This window comes from Mus caroli, unplaced genomic scaffold, assembly GCF_978045245.1.
Source record: "Mus caroli unplaced genomic scaffold, Mus_caroli_1 scaffold_14, whole genome shotgun sequence".
Lineage (NCBI taxonomy): Eukaryota > Metazoa > Chordata > Mammalia > Rodentia > Muridae > Mus > Mus caroli.
In genome coordinates, this window is record NW_028227269.1 from 109,197,894 (window position 1) to 109,221,190 (window position 23,297).

At 45.8% G+C, this 23,297-nt stretch overlaps 1 protein-coding gene across 4 annotated transcripts in view; it reads left to right on the forward strand.

The window, feature by feature from the left end:
* Positions 1 to 251: 251 nt before the first annotated feature.
* The window catches only part of Traf3 (TNF receptor associated factor 3), a 102,628-nt gene continuing 79,582 nt past the window's right edge, over positions 252 to 23,297 (forward strand). For 2 of the 4 annotated variants that reach the window (XM_029484675.2, XM_085830691.1), the window contains exon 1: positions 664 to 773. The gene's annotated coding sequence lies outside the window, so the exon portion shown is untranslated. Of the gene's footprint in view, positions 430 to 663; positions 774 to 825; positions 935 to 23,297 lie in introns of those variants that run through there. The other 2 variants (XM_029484672.2, XM_021179131.3) reach the window with 2 other exon arrangements.

Genomic DNA, 23,297 nt, shown 5'->3' on the forward strand with positions numbered 1-23,297 from the left:
CCAGGGCCCTGAGGGCCTGGGGCGCGCGCCGCCGTTGCTAAGGCCGGCGGCGAGCGCGGGGCCGAGGGTCCGTAGCAACGGGCGCGGGCGCGCGCCAGCCGAAGGGAATGGGGGGGTGGCGGGGAGGCGCGCGCGGGCGGCGGGGGCGGGGGCGGGCGCGCTGGGGCGCGCGCCCAGGCGGCCCGCGGGGATTTCCAGCGCGCGAGAGGAAGTGCCAGCGCGAGGGTGCGTGAGGGGGCGCGGCCGGCGGCCGCCGCGTGCGCGAGCCGGGTTGCAGCCCAGCAGGGACTTTCCAGCCGGCGGCGGCGGCGGCGGCCGCCGGCCCTTCCCCGCCCCCCGACATGGGGCTGCCCGGGGAGCTGGACGCTGCAGAAGGCGGCGGAGGATGCGCGCGGCGCCCCTGAGCCGGCCGAACGGGCGGGCCTTGGGGTAAGGTCGCGGGCCGGGGGCGGCGGGCGGCGGGGCGGCGGGCGGCTCCATCCCGGCGGCGGCCCCGGGCCCGGCGGGTCCTTCGCTGCCAGGCCCGGCCGCCTCACCGTCTGCGGTGCGGCCCGCCCGCCGCCCCAACTTTGGAAACTTTGTGTGTGCGGCCAGCTCCGGGCCCGAGGCGCCGGCGCTCCGGGCAGACGGGGCAGGCAGGCCTCGAGCCCTGGGTGCCCGCCCCGAGGGGTGCCGAGCCGTCAGCATCTCCGAGGCCCGGGGCTTTGGCGCGGTGCGGAGCGGCGGAGACAGGGTGCCCGCATAGATGAGCGTGCTCGCCCTGGCTGGTGGAGGTGGGTTTTTGAGCCATTATTTAAAAGTTTATACTGAGTCATTGCTCTGCAGATGAATGACTGATTCATAGTCGGAGAGCTGCAGAGAGGCTGGAAGGCAGGCGGTTCTGGGATCCAGCTGGGGCCGAATGCACACCTTCCACCTTCGATTAACACCAAAGGTCAGAGTGGGCTCCCCACGGGCGAGCCATTAAAACGATCCTTGCCGCGGGGCTTGCAGGGTTTGGAGGCGCCAGGCTATGGCTCATGTACGTTTCGCCACGTTTCTACACTGTCATCACCACTGGTTGGGGACCCGGGTATCAGGATTAGACCTTTAGAGAGAATTCTGCGTGGACAATTCTTTACCTTTAATTTAAAACGGCAACAACATGCAAATGGGTGAAGTGTTGTGGACGTGCTCTGAAATCGAAGAAGCATTCAGATTAATGATCGGTTGAAGGAACTGATTTTTATTTTCACGGCTTTTGTACTGAGCTTTGACTCAGTTTTGAGAATGAACTAGAAGGGTGTGTGTGTGTGTGTGTTACGTACACACATTTGTAAGTATGCTCTTTTTTGTGGAGTCTTAAAGGGTTTATCGAGTGTTGTATTGTCATCTTAATTTACATTCACAGCATACAACTGAAGAGGAGCCATAATTTTTTTTTTTTTGGTAGTATTTCTGTGACTAGATACACAAGTGAAATCTTTAGAAATGCTGTTTTGTATTGTGTGTAAAATGCTTATATGTAGAAATGTTCAGGGGAACCCTCAGTCAGCTCTTAAAATCTTCTGGTGTTTTTCAGATTTTGGAAAATGGCCTGTTGAAAATACTGCATCATTGTAGGGTGTTTAGCAAAATAGTGTACAGCCATCCTTTACTTAAAGGAGAGGAAATGTTTGCCTTTTCGCCATATTGTGACATCTTATATATTAAGAACTAGTCTGAAGGTGAAAATTCTCTGGCCAGAGCAAATTGAAAACTGGGAAAATTATCACAGGAGTCAGAAAACCCTGTGTGTGGGGTCTGGTGATACGTCCTGGCAGACCTTGGGGTCCAGCCTCACTGCTTGAAATCAGACCTTATCAGGGACAAGGTTTAAGATGTAAGGTGTCTCACCCAGACACCATCTGTTCCAGCTGTCACAATGCAGAAGTCGGGGAATCAAAAATCTGGCCAGGGAGAATTCCAGCATTTTTTAAGCAAGACATTCATGTGAATTTTTCTGTGAGAGAAAAGAAAACCATTTTTTTTTTTTTTTTTTGGATGCTATCCATTCTTTTTGGAATGAATAAGATGGCCTCAGTGAGGAGGCTGCAGAGACATTCAGTTGGAAACAGGCAGTAGCAGCAGTCTGTTTCTGCTGCTCTTGCTGGTGCTTCATTTACCTGGGATCTAGGAATGGATGCTTGCTCTCCCTGTGTCTGAGATTTCTCTCTAGACACTTTTGCTAGGATCCCTTAGAACGTGTCAGTGTGAATGAGGAAGGACTTTCTGGGGTATTGTCAGGATACATATGCTAATGAGCCCAAGGCTGAGCATGATTTATCATTCCCTTAAAACCCTTCTTTATTATGCTGAAACTACCTCAGGAGAGATGAAACTGTCACTGTGGTGTTGCAAGCCTGAGCTAGCTCAAACACACAAAGGAAATTGCATTACATTTGCCCATCTTTGTTTTCTCATCTTGTATAGTAAGACTCTCCAGACAGCAAATGAGCTAACCTATCAGATATTATGCAATAGCTTAATTTCTTCTCAATAGTCAATTTCAGAATTATTAGCAGAGAAGTCTCATAACCCAAGGCCACAGTCTGATTTTGTGGAATCAGAACCCCTATCTGCATCTTTGCAAGTATTTTCAGAAGAAAAACTAGTTTTTTTTTGGTTGATATTTGTGTATATATATTTTTATTACATTTCAGACAGAGAGGGGAGCTGAGAAGAGAGCTGAAGTGAGGAAGGTGAGGCTGAAGGATTTGGAAGGTGACCAGCGAGAGGCAGCCGAGGCCTTGAGAGTGAGAGCGCTTAGGCTTGGAGCCAGAGCGAGGGCAGCCTAGAGGCCTGCAGACAAGAAGGGAGTAGAGAGGTGGCTGGGAACTGGTGCGGTCCCAGAGGAGCTGACAGAAAGAAAAAGAAAATTCGATTAAAAAAAAAAAAACTGTAGAAGCAACATTAAATATATTTGTATAATTTCTATGATACTTAGTTAATTAAAATGTCTGTTGATTTTGGAAGGCCTTTTTTTGTTGTTTTGCATATTCCAGGAAAGATTTGGGATGACAGGCCAATCTAGGAAGAAGAAGGTGAGGTTTCTATCAAATATAGACCCTTTGTTTGGTGAGACTTCTTGGTGCTTACAGACTTGGGGTTACCTGTCAGGGAGCGGGGTGTGAGTACTGCAAGTGACTGTTGGCTTCTGGCCCCTCCAGGAGTCAGGCTGGCATCTTGCTGCATTCAGACAAGCACATTATTAACTGTGACTTGGGAGTCTTGCTCATTTAATTAATGTTCAATTAATGTGCCCTGAGTTCCCATAATCTAGTTACACTACACTAGCATGAGTTAGTCACAGCACCTGCTTTTGGAGGCATGATCTGTAGAAATCTGGGGCGTCTGGGCCCCGGTGCACAGTGAAGGGCAATGCCAGAACTCACTTAAGATTTGACTGAGACACCAGCACAGGAACTTCCCCCAGGAAGAGTGAAGAAAAAAATCAAGCCACTGTCCCACCCTCAGAGAGTTGATTCTCTATCAGGAAAACCAAGGAAAGTTGTCCACTTTTGTAGGAGGAAATGAGTTAGTGGGTTGTGTATAGAAGTCTGCAAGTGTGTGTGTGTGTGTGTGTGTGTGTGTTACTGTAAGAGGAAAGTTCCTGGCTGCCCAGACTAGTCAGAGAGATGTTTGGGAAAGGCACCCCAGTTGGCTTCAGCCTTAGGAAATCTGGCCCCACTTGTAGGGGGCCTGCGAATGACAGTAGAGGACCTCCCCTACCGTATGAGATGAGACCTGTGAGCTTGCTACCCTGCTGCTCCCTGCTGGTCTATATGATGCTGGTAGTCAGTTTTTCAGACTCTGTGATATCCTGTGCTGCCCTTCTGCTCTTGCAGGCTCCTGTGTGATTTGGAGCCGAGTGGTCTGGCTGCCTCTGACTGAAGGGCATGGTTTATGGAAGGGATACACAGTGGCACCAGATAGAGCCGTAGCACGGTGCTGTGCCTACTGTTTCGCTTTGTATGTCCATAGTTTTCAACCTTTCTGATGCTGTGACGGTTAAATCAGTTTCTTTTTTTTTTTAAATATTTTTTTTTAAAGATTTATTTATTTATTATATGTAAGTACACTGTAGCTGTCTTCAGACACTCCAGAAGAGGGCGCCAGATCTCGTTACGGATGGTTGTGAGCCACCATGTGGTTGCTGGGATTTGAACTCTGGACCTTCGGAAGAGCAGTCGGGTGCTCTTACCCACTGAGCCATCTCACCAGCCCCTAAATCAGTTTCTTATGTTGTGGTGACCCCAACCATAACATCTCATTGCTACTTTATAATTGTCATCTTGCTATTGTTATGTATTATAATGTAACTATATGATATGCAGAATATCTGACATGCCACTCCCAAAGGGGCCATGAGCCACAGGTTGAGAACCACGGTTGTAGGTAGGAAATCTGAAAAGGCTGTGGTGGTGGTGAAGACATCTCTCCACATCTACACTCGGCTCCTTACTGCTGAAACATTTTCATTCTCAAGAAATGAAATGCCGGACCCTCTGTCTCATTTCTCAAAGTTACTTGTTTATTATTATTATTGTATGTGTACAGTGTATGTGTGTGTGTGTGTGTGTGTGGGAACAGTGGGTGCGTGCCACTTTGGGCATGTAATGGTCAGACGACAACTTTGTGGAGTCAGTTTTCAAAGTCACATGGGTTCTGCTGGTAGAGTTCAGGCAGTTACACCTAACATCTTTGGGTGGCAAGTGTCTTCATTCGATGAGCTGTCTCACAGCCCCCAACGTTTCATTGTATGATTTCATTTTTAAAAGATTTGCTTCCTGTTGATTTGAACCATTTGAAAATCGGAGGGTAGTGAAATGGGTCAGCAGGTAAGGGGGCGTGCCACCAAGCCTGATGGTCTGAGTTTGGTGGAAGGAGAGAGTCAGATTTTGAAGATTGCCCTCTGACCTCCACGCATGTGCCTCTCACCTCCACAAACAGTGCAAAGGGAAACAATGAAATGGAGCTATTTGGTAACTTTTCATGAGGCCATTTTCCTGAGAAAAGTATCAGGAACTGCTATTTTTTTTTAAGATTTATTTATTTATATGAGTACACTATTGCTGGTGTGTCTGACACACCAGAAGAGGGCATCAGATCTCATTACAGATGGTTGTGAGCCACCATTGTGGTTGCTGGGAATTGAACTCAGGACCTCTGGAAGAGCAGTCAGTGCTCTTAACCACTGAGCCAGCTTTCCAGCCCAGGAACTGCTGTTCTAATATCCTAATTTCTTTTCCAATTCAAACACTGATTATACATCCAGACCATTAGAGCCATATGAATGAGAAGCCTGGTATCATGTAAGTAGTGAGAAAGGTTAAGTTGAATAACCAAGTGGAATGATACAGCCTTTCAGACAGCAGGAAGCAGCGTCCCAGGGAAAATGTAGCTCTAGGAGTCATGAAGATTCTTGTTTGTTTTTGAGACAGGCTCTCGGGCTGCCCTTGAACTTGGGATCCTCCTGCCATGGCTCCCTAGTATTGGACGAGCCACCACGCCTGGTGAGTCAGAATACTTTTTTTTGGGGGGGGGGGGCGGGGGACAGGGCTTGTGTGTGTATGTGTGTGTGTGTGTGTGTGTGTGTGTGTGTGTGTGTGTAGCCCTGGCTGTTCTGGAACTCTGTAGACCAGGCTGGTGTCAAACTCACTGAGATCCACCTGCCTCTGCCTCTGCCTCCGCCTGTGCTGGGATTAAAGGCGTGCGCCACCACTGCCAGGCTAAGTCATAATAGTTTTGAAGAGGCTTTCCAAGGTGAACATATGAACTCTGTCAGGCTAGTGTGCATTTGGAGGTCTGCATGCACAGGAGGTAGGTAGGTGTGTGGCACGCAGAGCTCCTTCCACAAGGGCCAGGCACATTGCAAGTGCTTGGTGAATGTGCTCAGATTCTCCAAGGTGGGAGGGAAGAGAAGACATGACAGACCTGAGTTTCACTGGGCTTTGAGTCTGTGTTGTAGTTGGCTAAACCTAGTGCCTCCTTTGGTCATTTTCCTGGATGTTACTCCTCTTGCAGCTCTGATACATTAGAGGGACTTACACACTGGGAAACGACTACTTTTTATTGTTCTTGTTTTGAAACAGGGGCTCTCTATGTAGCTCTAGGTGTCCTGGAACTTGCTGTGTAGACCAGGCTGGCTTCAAACTCTCAAGAGATCTACCTGTCTCTGTCTCTGCCTCCAGAATGCTGGAATTAAAGGTGTGCACCACCAATCTGGTAGGGGAACTTTGCGTCACTAACCGGGTAGGGAAACTTCTTCGATACAAACTTGTAACTTTCTAGGAAGAACAGGGAAATGAGTTCTCAGGAGCACTTTGCCCATTAATGCTTAGACATCCTAACTTTACACTGGAAATTAAATTCTCTGCTTTTTGGATTAATAGTATCTGTTGTAGCTTTATTATGGGGTAAATTAAGTGTATGGGTTTCAGGAGGCTTTTCTGTAGGACTCTACTGCCATAGGGTGGGCAAGGCCAGCCCATGGAGTTTCATCTTATTGTGAAGATACTTTGTACTCAATGATCTGCTCTAGTATCAACTACCCTGAGCCCCGGCTTCTAACCACTCATCGGAAATACTTTTGTTTCCAGGTGTTTTGAAGAAGGGATTTTCAACCTGTATTGAATTAAACTAAATATTTTCTTTCTTTTTTTTTCCCTTTTTCCTCCTCTTCTACTACTTCACCCTCCTCCTATTTATCCTCCTCTTCTTCCTTCTCTTCCTCCTTTTTTTGAACATGAACATGAACATTCTGGTGGCTAGCTCCCATGCCATGGCTAAGTGAGAAGAATCCTTGGGTGATAACATGGTAGGGGCTGTAACAGGTGAACATGAGTGCTGTGGGATTTGGATAACAGGCTATGCAGGGAATTTCCTTGCAGCGTAACTGGAGTAAGACAGCAGAGATGATGAGGAGTGTCATTGAGTTAAGTCCCATGAGTCTAAGTTGACTCCATGGCTGTCCTTGATAGGGAAGGGAACAGGAAAAGGGAACTGAGTAGTTGTTGAGGCTGGAACCGCCCCCCTCGCAGGAGAGCAGAGGAAGAGCAGAGGGCTTTTCTAGAGGTCCTGCCTTCACCACAGCTCTGTGCGCTTTAAGCAGGTGGTTTGATGGCTCTGTTTTCTGATGCTAAGTCTCCCTATACAGTTCACGTTGGCCGCCCGCTCACTATGTAGCACAGATTGTCTTGGGACTTCTGGTCTTCCTGACTCAGCCTCCAAGTGCTGACAGGGTTTACAGACATGTCTTAACTGCAGCTGGTTGCAGTGCAGCTGTAGATTTTACTCACTTGTAGATATTTTGGATTTGTTCTGTGAGTATAGATTTTATTTTGTTCCCTATCCAGTGTTCTTCAAATACATCGTGGATTGTTGGAGCGGTTCTTCATGCTGCCTTTCTCTATTGACGTCTTCTTGGCGCCTCCTCCCTAGTCAGTTTTCATTCCTTAGCTGTAACACTTGTATACTTGTATTCATAACAAGCCTAGCAAGGGACTGGGGTTGAAGCTTAGTGGTAATGCCTAGAATAAGGCCCTGAGTTTTATCTCCATCAGTGAAAAAAATTAGGTACTCTTTACCCTAGTGGTTCAGATATTGAGTACATCTTGCCGTATGTAGCAGTCCCTAACCAGATTTACTAATGTGTTTTCTTTCCTCTTTATCTCTCTTTATTTACATTTAAACCAGTAGTCTACTAATAATGATAGTATTTAGTCATCATGTCTTTACAGAGTTTTACAAACATTAGCTTGTTAGTGGTGAACAAGTCCCTGAGGCCTGGTCACTCTGTAGAGAGCATCATTGTTATAGCGCAGCACCCATTTATCGAAAACTTAATTATAACTACAGAGAGCTTATGGGAATATAAGTTAAAAGCAAAGAGGCCTTTTCCCCAATTAGCAGGGAAGTGATGCTGGCTATTTCAGAGGATCTAGCTTTTCGGCTAGAGCCACTGTGAAGTTTTGATGTGGAACCAGGAAAGGCTCAGGTCTGCTGGGCCAGAGGTATGGGGCTTATTTCCTGGACATGTTCCTACTCCAGGGAGGGCTGGACACCAGGACTCAGCCCAAGTCCCTGGTTTGATAGGGGCTGTTAGTTTTCTTTTTGACAAAAGTAGGTTACAGGTATGAGAACCAAGGACCTCAGTGTGTCTGAGACACTCTCCTGCCTTTTCCAGGCTCAAGGAAGTTCTGCTGCCTCTCTGATAGAGCTCTAGGTTGAGATGACAGACTTTTGTTTCTTTTTTTCCGAGACAGGGTTTATCTGTGTAGCCCTGTCTGTCCTAGAACTCTCTCTGTCGACAAGGCTGGCCTTGAACTGAGAGACCCACCTGAGAACTCTGCCTCCCAAGCGCTGGTATCAAAGGTGTGCGCCACCACTGCCCAGCTGTCAGATGACAAACTTTGTACGGGGGTTGTCTCCTCCTTTGTTTTAACGCAGTTCAGCCTGAAATGGAAATGGAAATGAGACACATTTGGGGCTGGAGAGATAGCTCAGTAGTTAAGAGCACTGGCTTGTTCTTGCAGTAGACTTGGAGTCAATTCCCAATGTCCACCTGATGTCTCACAGCCGTTATTGGCTTCAGTTCCAGGGATTCTGGGCTCCGTGGGCTCCAGGCATATATCCAGTGCATAGACATACATGCAGGCAAGACACTCATGTACATAGAATAAGAAGATCTTTAAAAAGTGAGACGTTCATGTGTGGGAGGACTCAGACATTTGAGTTCAGGTTCCTCCTGTAACTGACAGTGGTGTCAAGTGCCTTACCATCTCTAGACTCAGTATTCTGTGGAATGCAGAGCTGTGGTGATGGGTCCTGCTGAGAGCATTATGAATAATTTCATGTCAATAAACTATATCCTTAAGATGGCTGAAATGGTACATTTTATATTACATGTGTTTTGCAACAATAGGAAAGTAATTATGAGGAGTAATGGGGTCCTGGAGCGATCACTTACCCATTCAGAGCTCAGTTCCCACACCTGTGCCTGCTGTCTCACACTGGCTAGTAACTCCAGCTCTCGGAGGACCAGGCGCATCTTCATTCATGTATACAGACCACAGACAGATACACTGAAAAGAAGTGACAAGTAACAGAATATGAGAAGTGAGCATATCACAAGCGATAATTCCTGCTGTTACTATAGCACCTATAGCAATCTCAGTAACTTGTGAGGCACAGGCAGGAGGGTAAAGAAATTATATAGCCTAGGCTACATAACTAGTTTGAGGCCAGCTTGGAATATTTAAAGACCCATCTCAGGAGATAAAATCATTTAAAAGGAGTGGTAATTGCCCTCCTTTTTCCTTGTGCGTATGTTATCAGCAAGGTGAAAGGCAGACTCTCTTGGAGTGTATGGGCTGGGCCAGAAGAACACCTTACACATGGGGTCGAAGGAGGACCTTATTGAGCTATGAGGAAAATTCTCCCCCTCTCTCTTCTTTTTAGAGCAGGGTCTTGCTGTGTAGTCAGGACTGACCTTGAGCCTGGCAGTTCCTTGCTTCATTCTCCTGAGGCTGTGTTGGAATTATAGGTGTGAGCTACCAAGCCCAGCTAAGAAAGTCTTTAGATCAGAAGGTGAAATCTCTGGAAATCAAAGTCACACTATATTTGCATAAAAGGAACAGCTATATTTAGATATCCCTGGTTTTTTTTTTTGTTGTTGTTTGTTTGTTTTTTTTAAGAAAGCATTCTTTTTGCATGTGATTGAATTTTGATAGGTTGTATTTTAATCTTTCATTTCTTTCCCATTATTTATCAGGAATAATGCTTTCTGATTTATTCGGGTCTCTTTTGAAATATTTGAAGGATCTTCTCTAAACTCTCTTTAAGATAGCTTATGTCTCTCATAATCTCTTAGCTTGCTTCTTTTCTTTTGTATATAAAAAAAATGTTTATCGTTGGATGGTGGTGGCGCACACCTTTGATCCCAGCACTCGGGAGGCAGAGGCAGGCGGATTTCTGAGTTCGAGGCCAGCCTGGTCTACAAAGTGAGTTCTAGGACAGCCAGGGCTACACAGAGAAACCCTGTCTCGAAAAAACGAAAAAAAAAAAATGTTTATCACCTTAGTGAAGAGGGTTTCTGGCATATGGTTGGTAGTCAGATATTTATATAAATGAGTCCCATGGGCTGGAGACAGCTCAGCGATTAAGAGCGCTGACTGCTCTTCCAGAGGTCCTGAGTTCAATTCCCAGCAACCACATGGTGGCTCACAACCATCTGTAATGGGATCTGATGCCCTCTTCTGGTGTGTCTGAGACAGCTACAGTGTACTAACATATAATAAATAAATAAATCTTTTAAAAATAAAACAAATGAGTCCATAAGTTACAGTTCAGCATTTTCTTCCACTGAGACAAAATTCATATGACATATAATTAAGTATTCTAAAGTATACAGTTCAGTTGTATCTAGTGCACTCAAACTGTCATTCAGCTACTGGGTCTTTGTAGTTTAACATTCTATTGCATACCCACTGAGTAATCACCTCCCTCCCTCCTTCCCAAGCCCTGATCTAATCTGCTGTCTGTGTCCATGGATTTGCTTATTCTCAGTATGTCCTGTGAAAGGAGTCGCACAGTCAGCGAGAACCATCTAGTCTGGGTAATGTCCCTGAGGTGTATCCAGGGAGGTACGGTTACTTCGTTTCTTCAGTGACTGAGTAGTGATCCATCTTGTGTAGTGGGCACATGTTCTTCTGTGCCTGCACTTTGTCTTTTCATCTGTCTGTGAGCACTTGGTTTCCATCCTCCTTACTGTTAGGAGTAAAGTTTGCCAGAGTGGGTGTTTAGGGTGTGTGTGTTCCCTTTTCTCCTGGATGCATCTCATCTCTGCACCTGTGAGGGTAGCTTGTTCCCAGCAGCAGTGTCCCAGCGTCTGCACATCTTCACTGACTTCTGGTACTCCAGTCTGGGAATTACTGTGTCACTGTCTTTCTGGCTTGTTATTTCTTAATGACCGGCGATAGTAAATGTCTCTAATGTGCTTGGTGTCCATTTGTATGGTTTTCAAATGTCTAAGCCCTTTGTCTCTCCGTTAATTGTGCTGATTTTTTTTTCTTGTTGAGTTATAAGAATTCTTTATTTAGTGTAGACATGAAACCCTTTAGGTACACAATTTGCAACTATTTTCTCCCGCTGAATAAAATGCTCCATAGAGGCTGTTGATAGTGTCTTTTGCATAAAGGTTTTAATTGGAGTTCCTTCCGTTTGTTACTTGGGCTTTTGGTGTCAGCTCTAAGAATCCACCGTTAAATCATTAAGATTTTTTACCACTATGTTTCCTAAGAGTTTTATAGTTTTATGTTTACGTCTTTGGTCCATTTTGAGTTTGTTTTTGCATATGGATCGAGATAGGAGTCCCTGTTTGCTTGTTTATTTATTGGTGTTACCCAGTTTTTCCAGCACTGCTTTGGAAGAGAGTATTTTCTTCCCATCAAAAGGTCTTGGCCCTCTGTTTAAAATGTATTGGCTATAGATACTTGATACAGATCTCTTGATCTGTGTGCCTATCCTAATGTCGGCACCATACTGTTTTGATTGTTGTAGCTCTGTAGTAAATATTGAAGTAGTAAGCTTTGAAGATGAGAGTATCCCAACTTTCTCATTTCCAACATCATTTTGACAGTTTTGAGCCCCTTGATGTTTCATGTGAATTGTAAGGGTTGCTTTTCTGTCTATGTAAAAGTGGTCACTGGAATTTTAATAGGGATTGCACCGAGTCAGTTAGATTGCTTTGGAGTTACCAACTCAATACCGCCTTCCAGTCCACAAATAAGGCTGTCTTCCCATTCGTTTCCTCAGTTCTCCTCCTTCCTTCGCCTCTCTCATGATGCTAAGGGTAGAGCTTATGTGCTGGGAGTCCTGGGCAGTCCTCTATGCTGAGAGGCCTCCTCTACACTGAGCCCCCCGAGCCTCCTCTACACTGAGCCCCCCAGCCTCCTCTATACTGAGCCCCCTGAGCCTCCTCTACACTGAACCCCCAGAGCCTCCTCTATACTGAGCCCCCTGAGCCTCCTCTACACTGAACCCCCAGAGCCTCCTCTATACTGAGCCCCCTGAGCCTCCTCTACACTGAACCCCCAGAGCCTCCTCTACACTGAGCCCCCCAGCCTCCTTTACACTGAATCCCCCGAGCCTCCTCTACACTGAGCCCCCCGAGCCTCCTCTACACTGAGCCCCCCCAGCCTCCTCTATGCTGAGCCCCCCCTCCAGCCTCCTCTACACTGAGACCCCCTGAGCCTCCTCTACACTGAAACCCCCAGAGCCTCCTCTATGCTGAGCCCCCCTGAGCCTCCTCTACACTGAGCCCCCCAAGCCTCCTCTACACTGAACCCCCAGAGCCTCCTCTATGCTGAGAGGTCCCCCAGCCTCCTCTACACTGAGCCCCCCAGCCTCCTCTACATTGAGCCCCCCAGCCTCCTTTACACTGAGCCCCCCCCCAGCCTCCTTTACACTGAACCCCTGTCCCCAGCCTCCTTCCATTTATTTTCATTATTACCTTGTAGTTTCTGTGTATAAATAGTTAACTCCTTGGGTAATTTTATTCCTTAATAGTTTGTTCTTGTGGCATCTACTGTAAATAGAATTTTTTTTTCATCTTGGATTGTTGTTTGTCATGTATAAAAGCATTGCTTTTTTTTTCCTTTCTGTTTTGATATACTATAACTACTGAATTTATCTGTTGCTGGTAGCAGATATGTATTTTGTGGATTGTTTGTTTGTTTCTTTGTGACTCTGTGTAGCCCTGGATGTCCTGGAACTCAATCTGTAGACCAGGATGGCTTTGAACTCAAGAGATCTACCTGCTTCTTCCTCTCAAGCGCTGGGATTAAAGGTGTGCCCCACCACTGCCTGGCTTTTTTTTTTTTTTTAATGTGTATGGGAATTGGGCTTGTGTATCTGTCACTGTGTATATGTCTAGTACTTACAGAGGCCAGTAGAGGGCATCAGATTTTAGTTACAGATGGTTGGGGGTTCTAGGCATTTTTGAACCCAGATCCACTGGAAGAGCAACCAGTGTTCTTAACCTCTGAGCCATCTCACTAAGCCCTTGACATTCTTGAGTCATTTTACATGCAAATAGATACTTTGCATGCACTTTCCAACCTGATCTATCTACTTCCCTCTCCCTCCCCTCACCAGCCCCCTCTTTCTTTCTACCTAAAGACTGCATCTTCAAGTATCCAAGATAATATGAAGCTCACAATGGAGGTGAAGACCCCTTGTATTGCTTCTGATCTTAGAGGAACCTGTCAGTCTCTCACTGGTTCAGTGCTTAGCCTCTGCAGGGCCCTGGGTTTGATGGCCAGCATGAGTAGGGGTTTAGTGCAAAGCCTTAAAGGCTCTTTGTTATAGTAAAGAAGTTCCTGCTCTTGTCTGTTCCTGTTTGCTGATTTTGTTTTGTTTTCGAGTCAGGGTCTCTCTGTTGAGTCCTGGTTGTCCTAGAGCTTGCTTTGTAGACCAAGCTGGCCTTGAATTCACAGAGATCCTCTTGCATGCTGGGATCAAAGGTATGTGCCACTACTCCTGGCCTTCGTTTTCTGTTTTTAATCATAATAGGTTGTTGAAATTTGTCAAGTTCTTTTGTAGTTTCTGAATGAGCATGTATTTTTTTTCCTTTGTGCTATTAGAATACTGTGTTAGAGTTATGTGTGTGTGTGTATCAAACTCAGGTACTCATGCTTGCATGGCAAGCAGTCCTACTAACTGATGGGTTTCTCTAGCCCTAATGAGTGTGTGTACTGAATCTTCCTTGCATCCCCTGAGTAAATCCTGGCTTGTCATGTATGCAACCCTTTTAACAGATACTGGGTTCTGCTGAGGATGTTTGTGCTTATGTTCATAAGGGATATTGGTTTGTAATTTCCTCTTTCTGTGATATCTTTAGCATTGTTTATATAGACTAATACATTATATAGAATTTTGATACCTGGCCTCCCCTATCTCCAGTCATAGAAAATCCTAGGAGGATTTCAAAGCAGACTTGCTGATGATACCACATACTTTCTTATTTCCAATGTTTCTTTTTATGTTAATTATTAAGACTTATTTATTTATTTTATATATGTGAGTACACTATAGCTGTACAGATGATTGTGAGCCTTCCTGTGGTTGTTGGGAATTGAATTTTTAGGACCTCTGTTCGCTTTGGTCAACTCTACTTGCTCAGTCCCTGCTTGCTCTGGCCCAAAGATTTATTTATTATATATAAGTGCACTGTAGCTGACTTCAGACACACCAGAAGAGGGCATCAGATCTCATTACAGATGGTTGTGAGCCACCATGTGGTTGCTGGGATTTGAACTCAGGGCCTTTGGAAGATCAGTTAGTGCTCTTACCCGCTGAGCCATCTCGCCAGCCCATCTTCTTAGCATGACTGTGGTATTGGCTTTAAGGTCAAGAGTTCCCCTGACAGCTGGGAAGATCATGGCTGTCATTACCTTTATCACACGTGTCTACCTGGAGACTCAGGAAGGGTACTCTGTCCTTGATGCTGTGACAGGGCAAAGGTGTACTTTATTTATCTGGTTCTTCCTTTGTAGATAGCATTGGTGGAAGGCAGTCACTGAGATCTGTCTGGTGGCTGATCTGCCTTCAAGGATCCAAGATGGTTACACTCAGATGCCAGTGTGGTTGGAACGTCTAGATCAGGGTTTCCTTTTTCATTGTGGTCTCAGGTCTGTTGTTACCGATGTTGTTGATGGCATTGCTGAGTATGGCTGCTCAGAACTCCTAGACAGCAAGCTCTCTAAAGAAGCCTTCGGGAGTTAAGGGGTGGAATGCAGATGGGATTGTGCTAATGTGAAGAGTGTAAACCACCCACCAGTGTGTGTGACACTCAGATAGCACAGTGCTCTCTCTCTCAGCAGTAGTGTCAGCTAAGCCTTTGAATGGATTCAGTGCTGTGAATGAAGACTCTGAGTAAACTCTGGAGGGTCACCATTCATAGCGTGGCAGTCGCCGAATCAAATCTATGTGTCATTCCCTGCCAGGAGCTACTTTGCTCTTCTCTAGACCTACCCTGTCTTGCTGTGTCACCCAGGCTGCTCTTCCTGCTTCTTCCCTAAGTGGAGGGATCCCAGGTGGGCGGAGCCCTGGGGTGGGCTCAGCAGTGAGCCTCACTGTTACCTGTGACCAGAGTCTAAGAGTTTGATAGTGGTTTCTAGGAGCAGCTTTGGGTTTGTGGCCTCTTCCTGTGAGTTTATTTAGCAAGGTTACTCGAAACTCATGTTAAGAAATTTAAGGTAGTATTTCAGTTCTCTTTGGTTTTTCAAGTCAGGGTTTCTCTGTGTAGCCTCAGCCGTTCTGGAATTAATTTTGTAGACCAGGCTGGCCTATAGACTCAGAGATCTGCCTGCCTCTGCCTCACAAGTGCTGGGATTAAAGACGTGTGCCACCATGCCTGGCTAGTATTTCTGTTTGTTCTTTAAAAAGCTTCGTTGAGAAAATAATAGTGGAGCTGGAGAGATAGCTCAGTGGTTAAGAACACTGTCTGCCCTTCCAGAGGACCCAGGTTCAATTCCTAGCAACTACATGGTAGCTCACAACTGTCTAACTCCAGTTCCAAGGGATCTGGGGGGCTGGTGAGATGGCTCAGTGGGTAAGAGCACCTGACTGCTCTTCTGAAGGTCCGGAGTTCAAATCCCAGCAACCACATGGTGGCTCACAACCATCCGTAACGAGATCTGACTCCCTTTTCTGGAGTGTCTGAAGACAGCTACAGTGTACTTACATATAATAAATAAATAAATAAATAAATAAATAAATAAATAAATAAATAAATGGGATCTGACGCCCTCATACAGACATACATGGAGGCAAACATCAATGCATATAAAATTTTTAAAAAGGTAAAAAATAATAATAGTAAGCCTGTATATCATAAATTTCCTTTTTTCATGCAGATCATTCTAGGAGATTTCTTTGCTTGTTAGAATAAACTTGTGGCTGGTTTCTGCATAAAAGAGTGGGATATGTACCTGTCTGCACAGTTAGTGTGCATAAAGGTGCATGCATCAGCTCTGACATGGAAATCTCATTTTCTGTGGCTCTCGCCTTCTTAGCCTTTCTCAGCTGATGTCTGCAACAGTAAATGAGCAAAAGACCAGATGATGATGTCACAGAAGAATGAGGAGGGTGGAGATGAATAATGAAACTAGAAGTCTGCCTCTCACACCATAGTGTGTTAGAATCATGAGGAAAGAGTCATGTCTGCTTGTGACTGCCTGGGGAGCCCCAACACTTCTGTCTGGGAAGTCAGTGGTGCTGTTTTCCAAGCAGGTCATTTCTAGGCGTCTGACCTTGAGTGCAAAAAGCACGAATGAAAAACATGTTCTAGCCGGGCGTGGTGGCGCACGCCTTTAATCCCAACACTTGGGAGGCAGAGGCAGGCGGATTTCTGAGTTCGAGGCCAGCCTGGTCTACAAAGTGAGTTCCAGGACAGCCAGGACTATACAGAGAAACCCTGTCTCGAAAAACCAAAAAAAAAAAAAAAGAAAAACATGTTCTACTTTAAGTATGTGATACACCAGAAGGACTGATGGGAATCTCAGGGGCCCTGGGTCTTCTCCTTCTCTCGTGACTCCTGAGGTCAAGGACCTCTGATCTTATATGCTCTGTGGTCTCTTGCCACAGTGAGGTTACAAATGTAAGTTTTCAGTATGCTGTCTACTTTTCTTTTCTTTTTTAAAAAAAATTCATTAAATTTGCCAGTTTTTTGTAATGTCATATGGGACAAAATGCCTGCTCTCTGTAAGCCTCTGGCTGTTATTGGATGCCATGTTCTTCTTTGCCACTGTTACCTTCAGAGTCTTCTGTACCACAGTGTGGTGACTGTGGCCCAGGGCTGACCAGTGTGGGCCAGGCTTGGGTAGTTAGTCTCTGCGGAGGACAGTAACTGAGGTGTAAGGTCAGCGGCTTCCCCATAGTTGATGCCATGTTTTTCGCCTGCCTTATTCTGTAGTCTACGCAGTACCCGGAGCTTTGCCCAGCTCAGCTTGCCTTATTTTTGGATTCTGGTTCTTACAGCATGGCTTGCTGTATATCTGTATTAGTGTAGATGATGTTTCGATTTTTCCTAGAGTTCTTAGGAACTACTTCAGGTTTTAGTCGCGCTTGGAATGAACCCTATCAGAAACGGTTTACCCTCCAAGAAGCTTTCTCAGTAGCCCTCCTTGAAACCACACCTTCATATGTAAAGCTTTCCCTTCTGGTTTTCTAGGCATGACTTTTTTTTTTTTTTTAATAGACATTGAGATATGACCTCATTTAGCCTAGGCTGGCCTTGGACTCAGTGTAGCCAAGGACCACCATGGAGTTCCTCCAAGTGCTGGGTATACACGTGTGCCATCACACCCAGCTGCTTGGTTTTGGGGTTTTGTTTTTGTTTGTTTGTTTGTTTGTTTGTTTTGTTCTGTTTTTCAAGACGAAGTGTTACTATGTAGTCCTGTCTGGCATGGAACTTGCTATGTTGACAAGGCTGGCTTCAAACTCACAGATCTCTCCCTGTGTCAGCCTCTGCCCCTGAGTGCTGGGACCAAAGGCATGCACCATGCCCTGTTTATTTAATGGAACTGTTTCTGGGTGTTGAGCATGTATACTATGCGAGTGAGCAGAGGCTGGAAAGTTGGGGTAGATGGGTAATCTGTATGTTAACTTTGGATTTAGAATATAAATCCAGATGGACCTATAGCAACAGCCACCCCTTGGAATCATTGTTTTTCTTCTGACTGCTTTCTCGCTGCTGTGACCAAAGACCAGACAAGAAGCAACTTAAGAAACAAAGTATTTATTTTAGCTAATGATTTAAGGATACAGTGTATCATGCAGGGAAGAGATGACTGCTGGTGCTCAGGGCTCCTCTGTGTTTCCACTGTATTCACTCCAGGGCCCCAGGTCCAGGTGCTGGTGTCACCCGCACCAGCTAAACCTCTCGGAAACTCCATCACAGACAGACCCAGAAGCGTGTTTCTTAGAGTTTGGAATTGAGGGCTGGAGAAAGCCTGGAGTGCTATCAGCAGGGCTTAGTGGGATGCTGCTGGGAAGGCGGATGGAAAAGGTGTGCTCTGAACTTCCAGGAGGCTGTCCATGCTCTAAAAACTCGGGTGCGGCTGAATTCAAAGGCAATAAGCTGTCTGGAATAGGAATTCTATCTATCTATCTATCTATCTATCTATCTATCTATCTATCTATCTATCTAGAGATGAGGTCTCTCTATGTAGTCCTGGCTGTCCTGGAGCTCTCTATGTAGATCAGGCTGGCCACAGAGACCCTCCTAACTTTGCCTGCCTAGTGCTGGGATTCAAGGCATGCCTCCATACCTAGGGAATTTAAGAAGACTTAAGACAGCACACCATCAAGGCTGGCATGCTTACTGTTACTGCTCTTACTAAGATCTACAGTAGGGAAGAGCAAAGATAATGTGTGTAGTTTGGTAAAGACAGAGTTTGAAGTTGCAGGGGAGGGTGGTGTGGAAGAAGTAGTTATGCCTGTTTACAAGATAAGCACTATCAAAGAATCCTCAAAATCCGCACTAAGACAGTAGAGGAGAGGTGCTCTGAGAATAGACCCAGCCCATCAGAAGAGTGGTCATTAGTGAAAAAGAAAATGCATTTGAAAGAGAGACTGGATGGCTAATGCTGAGGAAGGAGTTCCTGCTTGGAAACACACCTCTAGAGAAGTGACTTCCCAGGTTCAACCATCAAGGCACAGAGAAGCTAGGATACCTGTGGAGAAGGGGCCAGACTGTATCCTCAGCTGGCAGCAGGACTTTATTGTCCACGTGGTTTTCAGACATGAAAAAATGCATGATTATGAGGTAGTAGAGGCAGCTTGCACCAGGGTTCCGGAAAGCTGCTGGAGTCAAGCCAGGTCTGGTAGGGTTGGAGACCCTACAGTGAGGCCTCAAGAGGTCACGGTGGGAAGTTATGATGGTAAAGCCTAAACTACACCCAAGACCCCGAGATGCTGGAGCTGCCAGGACCATGACATGTCTCCTAAGAACAGTGGCAGCCACAGACTGAAGCCTCCGAGATAGAGAGGGGCCCTGTGTGCTGCAGGGGCACCGCTGAAGTCTGGTGCTACTCAATCCAGTGGGAACTGAGAGCCCCGGTCTGCAGGGAGCCTTGAGAGCCTTGGGATTTGATGTGTGCCTGTGAAATGGTGATCTTGCTTTGGCCTGATGTCTCCCTGCTATGCCCCAGTTCTCCATTTTGATATGGGAAATGTTTATTTTGTGCCATCGTATATTGGAGCTAATCTACCTTTATTTTATTATTATTTTTTTTTTAGCATAGACATATAGTTAAGAGATTGTCTTGAGCCTCAGTCATTTGAGCAATTGTGGAACTGTTAAAAGACTATGGGGAATTTTAGAAATGGAAGAGATGGACCAAACATCATATCTATTTATTTGTTTATTTATTTATTATTTATTTATTTTTGTTTTTCAAGACAGGGTTCCTCTGTAGCTTGGCTGTCCTGGAACTCGGTTTGTAGACCAGGCTGGCCTCAAACTCAGCCTGCTTCTGCCTCCCGAGTGCTGGGATTAAACCACCTGACTTTGTTTGTTTGTTTGTTTGTTTCATTCCGAAGAGTTTAATGTCATCTCATGACCGTCATTGGAAACCCCCCAGACTTCTCTGATGGAAAGTATGGCTTCCATGGGGACTTCCTGACCAGATTTGCAGGCTGCCTTCTCAGGCTTGCTTCATAGCAGCTTCTCTGAATGGGTTGATCTGGTATTTCTGAATTCTGACACATTCCACCTGTCAGAATAACGACAAACCTGTGGACCCTACTCCAGATCATTCCTATCAGGGAAGACCAGAAATAGGAGCTTGCTGATTCTTTGAGCAAGCATGATGGCATACACCTGTCATTTTTGGATGTGTGGAGTTGAGAAGTGAACCCAGGGCCTTATGTGTGCTGAGCAGCTGAGCTTCCTCTCCATACTGAACATTGTAATTAATATTCAGGAGGTGGAAATAAGAGGTTCATGAGTTTGCAGTCAGTCTGGGCTCCATTGTGAGATGCTGTCTTTTAAAAAAAAACAAAACAAGTCCCTGAGAGGCCATCCCAGCAGCTGACTGAAACAGGAGCAGATACTTAAACTCAACCAACCATTGAACTGAAGTTAGGGACCCCATGGTTGAGTTTGGGGGGAAGTATTGAAGAAGCTGAAGGGAGAGCAACCCCATAGGAAGACCAACAGTCTTAACTTACCCAGACCCCAGGGAGCTCCAGAGACTGAGCCACCAACCAGGATCATACAGGGGCCTGAGGCCCTGGCACGAGTATAGCCGAGGTTTGCCTGGTCTGCCTTAGTGGGAGAAGATGAACTTAATCCTTGAGGCTGCAGGGAAGGGGGAGGCCTGGCGGGGACACCCTCTCAGATGTAAGGGGGAGGAGGGATGGGATGAGGAACTGTGGTAGGGGGGACTGTGATGGGGGGGGGCAATGACTGTATTGTAAATAAATAAAATAATAGAAGTATTCTGAATTCAGAAGCATACCGGGCAGTACTTGGGTGAGAGACTGAGTGGTGCTGTAGCTGCCACGTCCTACAGTCTATGGGACGGGCAGTGTGAGCAGGTCCGTGTGCAGACCTGCAGGCAGTCAGGAGGAGGCTCCCACCAAGCAGTTGTTAGTCCTCTCCCAAGTCCTCCATTCTTGTCTTCACTTATTGCTTGGCTCCTGTGTTGCCAGCACATTTAAATTTGGTATGCCAGGCTTTATCTTTCAGACAATGCAATATCTTCTGTAAATCAGAAATAAATGGAACCCACAGATGGGTATCTGTCTTCTGTTCTTTGAAGGTCACTTGGCTAGATGTGATGGAGATAAAACTCTTAGACTGGCTGGTTTATGTCAACTGACATAAACTAGAGTAATCTGTGAAGAGGGAACCTCAGTTGAGAAGGTGCTCCCTCCCCTTACTGGCCTGTGTGGCATTTTCTTGATTGATGATTGATGGGGACTGGCCTACCTCACATTGGGCAATACTACCCTTGGGCTGGTGTTCTGTTATAGGAAAGCACGCTGAGCCAGCCATGAGGAGCAAGGCAGTAAACCCTTCTCTCCCTAAGTTGCTTTTGGTCATAGTGTTTTATGACTAAGACAAATGTCATATGACTTGGTTCTTACCAGCAAAAAGCTTGGAAAATACTTCTAGAAAGAAAACAGGAAAACACAAATAGATAGAAAGCGTCCATTTCCCCAGCCACTTAGTGACTGACAGTCAAGGCAAGAGTAGACGTGCTAGAAAGTGGCTTGTACTCATGGTACAGCCTCCAGCCTGGCTTTTTATAGAAGACAGGAAGTTTTTTAAAAGACAGCAATTCACTGTGTAGCCCAGGCTGCCTTGGAACTCACTCTTCTTGTAGCCTCCTGAGGGCTAGGATTGCAAGTGCTACCGAATGACTGAGATGGGATTCTCGTTGGGTATTAAAGCCACTGGAGGGACGGCAGGCCCTCAGCTTTTTGTTGCTTTCTTTTTGTTCAGATGATGCATGTCTGGGGATGTCCTGGGTCAAGGGTGGTGTGATGACTAACAGTGGATGCTGGGTGCAGTCTATTTTACCTCAGTGATCATGGGGCCAATGACTTCATCCACAATGTATGTTGTTTCTCTATCTACAAATAGAGACAACAGCACCCACCTCTTAGAGAGATGAGATGAAAAAAAAGTGTCTAAGTCATGTGTGGTGGCATATACTGCAATTCAGTACTTGGGAATCCAGGTAGGAAAACAGTGATTTTGAAGCCAGCATAGCAAATTCCTGGCCAGCCTTGGCTATGCAGTGATGTCCGGTCTCAAAATAAGCAAGTAAAATAAAATATCACTTAGCACAAGTGTTTAATTAGAACTAGTGGCCTTCCGGCACAAGAATAGTAATGGAGACTAGTGACTAACTTGAGACTCTAAGTAGATTATTCTTGCTAGGATTGGGGCTAAGAGTTAGAGCCAGTAGCTCTCCTGCTTATAGAACAGTCTGTTTCTCTCTGCCTTTGTAGCTTCATATTTTACAATTAATTAGCAGCAGAGTCTCTTGAATCCCAAACAGGCCTTGCACTCGTGTAGCTGAAGACAGCCTTGAGATGATAACCCTTCTGCCTCTCTACCTTTCGGGTGGTGGCATTATATATGTGGGCCACTGTGTCTGGAGGCTGAATCCAGGGCCTCGTGCGTGCTAAGTACATCTCCAGTTTAACTGCGTCTCTAGCCCTGCCTATTTCTCTTTGAGCGGCTGATGATGGCTACATACACCACAAAAATAGGCATTGATAAAATTCTTGTCTTTGAGGAGGGAACCCCATGAGGTTCACTGAAAAGGTGGTTGAAAACTCAGGAATAGCAGCACTTACTTGGCCTGTCTTCACAGACAGGGTCAGTCTTTACTGATTTCCCTATAGAGACTTGGACCCTTCAGTTCTCCTGAGTCTCCTTCAGATTCTTTACTCTCTAATTGACCTGGACTGGGAAAATAATTGGGACATTTTTATTGCATTGAAAATGACTATAAGTATCTCCCAAAATTTGCCCACTGTGGGGGCCTTCCAGTGACACAGTAAATGTGTGACCTATGCCCTTTCAGAGGGCTGAGAGCACAACAGTCTACAGTAACTAGCTTGTTCTTAATACTGGGCTCTGTGGTCCTATTTAAAACTTGTGTGAATTTTACACTCTGGTGTAAATGTGTATTTTTACTGTTACAAACACCTGAAATCTTCCTGTGTGCTGAAATGGATCTTTTAGGACAGGAGGTATCCTGTGTCTACCATAGAGTCCACACCTTAAACACGTACCCGCAAGGACTTTGACCTTCCTTGAGCACAGAAGAATCTGCACTTATGGACATGTCCCTATTTGTGTTCAGTTTTCTTTGGCCCTTAAGGGCATATTTACTTAAAAATTTTAGAAATTGGCTATTTGTTTTGTTCTCATGAAAAATTTCAGTCAATATACTGCCATTCCTTGTCAAGGGAACTGTGGCAGGCCAAGAGACCCGCCAATGCCTGGTTTGCTTGATGGCTCTTCTGAGATAGATGTACCATAAAAGGTGGTGAGCGGATACAGTTTCTTGAGATGTTAGAAATGTCTCAAGTGATTTAGCATGTGTGAGAGACTCTGACTTTTCTGCAGTAAGTGGTGTTCATGGAAATGATGGCAGGGGGAACAGAGTGCCTGTGTGGGACGTGTGCTGTTGCTCTGTGGGCTCTGGGACACCCAAACTCTTCAAGTAGAATTCCACACTAACTTCAGT